This window comes from Dipodomys ordii, unplaced genomic scaffold, assembly GCF_000151885.1.
Source record: "Dipodomys ordii isolate 6190 unplaced genomic scaffold, Dord_2.0 Scaffold344, whole genome shotgun sequence".
NCBI lineage: Eukaryota > Metazoa > Chordata > Mammalia > Rodentia > Heteromyidae > Dipodomys > Dipodomys ordii.
This window is the reverse complement of record NW_012267560.1, coordinates 38,221-44,791: the sequence shown is the minus strand read 5'-3', so window position 1 is coordinate 44,791 and position 6,571 is coordinate 38,221. Positions and strand designations below refer to the sequence as shown.

Here is a 6,571-nt window from a genome sequence, read left to right as displayed (position 1 = left end):
GGTCTTTAGCTCAAGGCTAGCACTCTTCCACTTGAGGCACAGCGCCACTTTCCAGCTTTTTTCTTTTTGCTTATGTGGTGCTGAGGAATCAAAACCAGGGCCTCATGCATGCAAGGCAAGCACTCTATCACTGAGCCACCTTCCCATCCCCTAATATTATCTTTTTTTAAATAATAACATTCAGTTATTACGTACTTATCAAGTATCTGACATAGACCAGGCAAACAGAACAGAAACAGGAATTACTTTTCATTCTTTCAGCAATGGCTACATCTTCATCATGAAAAAAAAAATCAGCCTACTGAGTTAGCCTCCACCCATTGTTTGGTTAATCTTTACAAATAGTTTTTAAGTGTGCTTTCATATACTGCATAATGTCATAGACTATTAACTAGTCCAACACATGTCTGAAAGATCAGAGGACTTACCATTAGTTTAATTTTTGTTTGACAAAGAAGCACCCAGGGAAGTAAAGCTCTTCCTTTTGGTGGCATGGAACAATATGGCACTTGATTGCCAGACATCCATTTTTAGAAAAAGCCAAAGTACTTGGATGTAGTATACCACATACTATACTAACCAGCAAACTTCTCAGGATGCAATTTTCCTTGCATCCTGAACACAAAGCATCAGTTACAAGGAACTTGTAAGTAACTACTGAAGATAAAAATGGAAGCGTAGTCAATGATGAATATGTCTTCAAAATATCATAATTGACTTTCAAGCAGCTTCTGAAGACCAAGTTTACTGATATTCCAGAGTTGCTAGCTGTTGTTCCAAGCAGGATTGTTCCATTTATATTTAAGGCCTTTTCTTTTCTAAGTGATTCAATTTTTTTCTATGATATGCATGACTACTTGTCTTCTAAGTTTTGCATCTCTTAGTTGGATGACCAGGTGGCTATACTGCTATCTTGGTGCCTCGGGCCGGCCGTCTCTCACTGGAACCATACCTCCTAACATTATCTTTTAGAGATAGAATCTCCCTAACTTTTCCCGGACTGGCCTCAAACCACAATTTCTCTGTCTCAGTTTCCTGAGTCAGTGGGATTATATGCATGCATCAATCATCCTGCTAGGCAGTCTTCTTTTATGAATCCCAAATAAATGCAACATGGATAGATAAATTACTCTCAAAATGTACACATTCTATAGCATCTATATCCCTATATATAATACTTGTATATTTCAAAGCAACCTTCTTTGAAGTTTATCACACAAAAAGCAAATAAAGATATACAGTCTAGCCAGGTGTCAGTGGCTTGCACCTGTAATTCTAGCTACTCAGGAAGCTGATTTCTGAGGATCAAGGTTTGATACCATCCCAGGCAGGAAACTGTGAGATGCTTATGTCCAATTAATCACAGAGAAAGATGGAAGTGGCACTGTGGCTCAAGTGATAAAGTGCTAGCCTTGAGCAAAAGGAGCTCAGGGACAGCCCCCATGACCAGAGTTCAAGCCCCACAACCAACCAAAAAAATTAAAACTAAAACTAAATATAAATATCTCCTCTGTCACACATCATAATTTCAAGGTAAGAATTGGTCTAGAGAATTGGAATATGGTTGGTTGAAGGGCAAAATGTGAGAGGAAGATAAATTATTGTAATTCCATTACACTAAATGTACTACCAATTAGTACTTTACTAGCTGAATTTTCACATATTTTAAAAGTTGAACTAGGCCGGGTACTGGTGGCTCACGCCTGTAATCCTAGCTACTCAGGAGGCTGAGATCTGAGGATCACAGTTCAAAACCAGATCAGGCAGCAAAGTCCATAGACTCTTATCTCCAATAAACCATTCAGAAAACTGAAGTGACACTGTGGCTCAAGAGGTAGAGTACTCACATTAAGCTGAAGAGCTGAGGGACAGCACCAGGCCCAGAAATCAAGGTGCATGACCGACAAAAAGAAAAATATTAAACTACCTCAGTTCTGTTAGCATTTTGGGAAGTTTATGCAGAAATTTAATCAGGGACACTAAAGTATGTGAGAATATTCAGATCTGTGTAAAACACCAAGTGAAATTGGAGATTGAGACAGAATCAGAAAAGAACTTGGAGTTACATGATTTTACCGCCTGAGTGCGCTAGAGGTGACAGGATTCAGTTCTCATGAAGCAGGAGGAGACCAAAGGCAGCTATTCCAAGTAAGTGATCTTCCCCATTGTCCCTGCTCCCTTCACTGCCACCTGCACGACAGACAGGTATCATGCCAGATGTACCATTTTGTGTCAGAAATCACAAAGATGATTACAGTTTAAAAGACAGAAATTTTACTTGTTTGCTTTCTGAGTTACATTTTCCTCTGATAGACCACAATCTGAAATGTTTGTATGGGAAGAAGGAAAACATTTCTGTGTTCAGAGAATGAAAAAGATTATGTTTTTCTGCTCACAGAGGAAACAAAATGCATTTTTATTTACTAATATTTGGCAAAACAGTAAACAATACTAGCTCTGAGAAAGTGACAATATTGAGGGAGGGGGAAGGAAGAGGGCTGGTACTCAGGTTGGAATTCAGAGGTTTGTGCTGTTGTTGGTTTTTTGAGTTTTTGTTTTTTTGTTTTATTTTTGCTAATGGCTGGCTCTACCACTTGAGCCAGTTCAGCTTTTTTGGTGGTTAATTGGAAAAACTGTCTCTCAGACTTTTTGCCTGGCCTGGCTTTGAACTTCAATTTTCTAGGTCTCTGTCGCATAAACACCTGAATTATAGGTGACTGGCTGAAGCATTATCATGTATCCTGTCTCTTTATTTTGTACTTGGTTTTAACTTTGAGTCTTTTGTCTACCTGAACTCTTACTGTTGTAGTCTACTTTGCTCTCATTCAGGACAGTGCAGGGTGGGTGGGTCCATGAGACAGGACTGAAGGCCACACAACATGTGACAGGAGACTGATGATTTAGTGGTGGCTCAGGCCATGTAGAGACCTGAACAATCTTCCTTTGCTAGCTCCTGCTCAGTTCAAAGTGCCTGTGGCTTAAAGTAAGTGTGAAGTGGCTAGATCACCTGCTCACAAGCAAGAAATCCTGGCTCACACATAATGTTACCTGCCAAAAAGTACTCTGAATTGAAACCTATCCATTTTTCATGCATTCTGATGATGGTCTCTAACTTGCAAGCTTTTCATAACAAGTAAGAACCACATTGTTGGGAAAGCACCACATACTATTCATTCCCTGAGAAGACTGTGGTCTCTGTTCTGTTCTACCTTTAGATTCTCCACACTACCTTGGAGTTTATCTGCTTCGGCTACCTGTGGAATATTTATTTCATCTCTTTCCTACTTTTGGGGGAGGGGGGCTGTGGGGCTTGAATTCAAGGCCTGGGCATTGTCCCTGAGTTCTTTTGCTCAAGTCTTGCTACCACTTGAGCCAGAGCATCACTTCCAGCCTTTTCTGAGTTGTTTATTGAAGATAAGAGTCCATGGACTTTTCTTCCATGGTCTGGCTTTGTGAATCATGAACTTCAGATATCTCAGCCTCCTGAGTAGCCTGGATTACAGGTTTGAGCCAGCAGCCCCATGCTAGGGATATATTATATATAAGTATTCCTCTGATATCAAGGAGATATCAAATATCTACCCACAGCCCTGCCTTGTGGCTCACGCCTGTAATCAGAGCTACTCAGGAGGCTGAGATCTGAGGATCTCTGTTCAAAGCCACACCAGGCAGAAAAGTCCATGAGACTCTTCTCTACACTAAACCACCAGAAAACTGGAAGTAGCACTGTGGCTCAAGCTGTAGAGCACTCGCCTTGAGCTGAAGAGCACAAACAAAGACACCACCCAGACCCAGAGTTCAAGCCCCACAATCGACAAAAAAAAAAAATTACCCTCTTTTCTTTGTATTGAAATAGGAATATCATGTTTTTAAAGTTTTTTATTGCATAGGTGATACACAGAGTGGTTATAGTTACATAAATTAGGAATTAAGTACATTTCTTTTGGAATAGTGTCACCCCTTCTTTATTTTCTCCCATATTTTCCCTTACTTCCCTCTCCCCAGAAGTCATACAGTTCAAACATAGTGTCTAGTGAGTAACACTGCTGAATTAGTTTACTCACTGTCATACTGTTTCTGTGCTTTCCCTTCCCCTCCTCACATCAGATAAAATTACATACACAATAAAGATACAGAAATTGAAAACAGCGACAACAGGGAAAAAAATAGAAAGTGTAAACGTTAGAATAAAAACCCTCTTGTTCCATTCCTTGGAATTCTTTTCAATAAGCATCATTTTATATGATCACATGCACATAGCTGTTGAGCCTTTGTGATTAGGTCTAAATACCTTTGTTTGTTTGTTTTTTTATGCACATCCTGTGGATTGAAGTCAGGCCTTGGGTGCTACCCCTGAACTTTCTTTGCTCAAGACTAGTACTCTACCACTTGAGCCACAGCTCTAATTCTGTCTTTTAGTGGTTAAGTGGACAGAGAGCCTCATGGACATTCCTACCTCATATTGCTTCCAAACATGATCCTCAGATCTCAGCCTCCTGAGTAGTTTAAATTACAGGCAAGAGTCTCTGGCTCCGGACCTCAGTTTCCTTCTTATACTGAAGCCTAGTGTATATTATGTAGCTTGTTTGTATATCACAGGGGCTCTTAATTTGATTTTCTCCCCTACAGTTAAGTTACTTCAGTTCTTTGTTTTGTTACCTGAAGTGACAAGCAAGCAATCTGAAGAAATCCATTACCTGATCCTGTTTACTCCCAGTAGGCCTGAATTGATCAAAATCCTTTCTTAGGGTTTTTGTTAATATAAAGTAGCCAAGGTTTTATTAGAAAAATGATTTTTATGCAAGAAAACATTAACCTCATGGAGCTTCTGAGAGCATTAGAACTTTCATAGTTGGCTGCATAGAATTTTAGAAAAAAATTTTAGTAGTATCGTCATACCTACAGATTCATGCTTTGCAAGTTGTGTTGAACTCCCCCAGCCCTCCAAGAAAACTTGTCCATGAGCTCTTCTCACAGTAGCATGCTCTTCCAGCCCATTTCACTCAAGGTGATGGAAATCTTTCATTCCACTTAATAGAGCCATCAGCCTGCCGAGTGGGCCACAACCTGGAGTCCCAGGAGTGATGAGAGGTTAGATGGGCAGCAAAGAGCCAGGGAGAGAGGGGCCGGACCTGAAAGAGCATCTTAGGACACGTGCAGAGATGGCCTGTGGGACTTGTCCTCTGAGAGCAGCCTGCCTCCAGGGAGGGGAATGCAGTCAGGGCAGCAACACCGAGTTTTCTGCACACAAACGGATTCTGTTCCCTCTTTACTACTCATGCCTAAGTAGCTTCTAGAAGATTTGGGAACTACTAAGGAAAAAGTTGATAGAGTGTGTGAAACATGAAATCTCCTAATTGTTTTGTACCCTTGACATTTTTTTCAATTAGAATGTGTTTAGTCACAAGTAATGGAGAATTCATAGCTATTTCTATGTGTGGAGCTGTTAGGGGTGTTGATTTTGCTTTTCTCACAGATTGTTAGTTCAGTAGGTAGTAGTTATACAAATCTGTATTCCAAATCTTTTATTTTTTGTGTTATTGTTATAAATGGAAATTCCTGGTAATGGGAAAGAATATCAAAAATACCTGTAGTAGTCAAGATGTTAATTTGCCGACTCTGCTTGAAAACATGAAGGCCACAAACCAAGCAATCATTAGCTCTTCTAATTCCAAGAATATTGGAGAGGATCTCAGAAAAAGAAGAAAACTCCCCAGATTTGTAGGTGTGGGTACTTTTTGCTTTTGCTTTATGCAAAGAACAAACCTGAATGTTGCCTGCCCAGTTGGCTTCTTTTGAAAACCCTGTGGCCTAAATGCTCTATCTCCCGAAATAGTGCAGAAATGAGCACCAATGGGATGGATCCATGAGGTGGGGGCTTTTGGGAGATGATTAGGTCATAAAATCTAATAATGGGATTTGTGCCCTGGAAAAAGAGCTCCCAGGAACTGTCTTGCCCCTCCCCATGCAGAACACACTGAGGACATGCCATCTTTGAGAAAAGTGCTTTGTTCTAGGAGCCCCAATAGATGAAGAAGAATGAAACTCTGTTCCTGCCGGGTCTGTCTGTAGTTTCTCAGATGGTTACTTCATAGTACACTTAATCTTTGAGTATTCATCTTATTTCTAAGTGTTTTACATGGGCTACTATTAATGAATCTTTCATTTGAGAAATGTCTTCTTGACTTCTAAGTAAGGATTGAAGGTATGTCCCTCTTCCTCTCTTAGCTGCCCAATTAGAAAACACAAACAGAGTATACCTTATTTAAAGACTATGGAGATACTTCGGTAAGTCACAGAGTGGTATGATTATATTTCTGTTTTTGAACAATTTGTACTGTTTTGTTCTTGTTGAGAATGAATAATGATCATCTTTGGCATGAACTTAATATACTCTGTGCTTAGCACTAATGAAACATCTCCCATTTTCCTACTAGGAGTTCTGAACATCGCTATTCTAACATCACAGTGCCTTGTTCCATCTTCCTAGAAATCCTCATCCACCTGATTTTCCATTTCACAGTGTAAATATTTTAGATCTTTCATGACTGAAGATGTCTTTAGTATATGT

General features: G+C 39.9%; 1 pseudogene; it reads right to left on the bottom strand.

Moving 5' to 3' along the window:
* Window positions 1-212: 212 nt before the first annotated feature.
* LOC106001649 overlaps window positions 213-6,571 on the bottom strand; it is a 9,425-nt pseudogene continuing 3,066 nt past the window's right edge.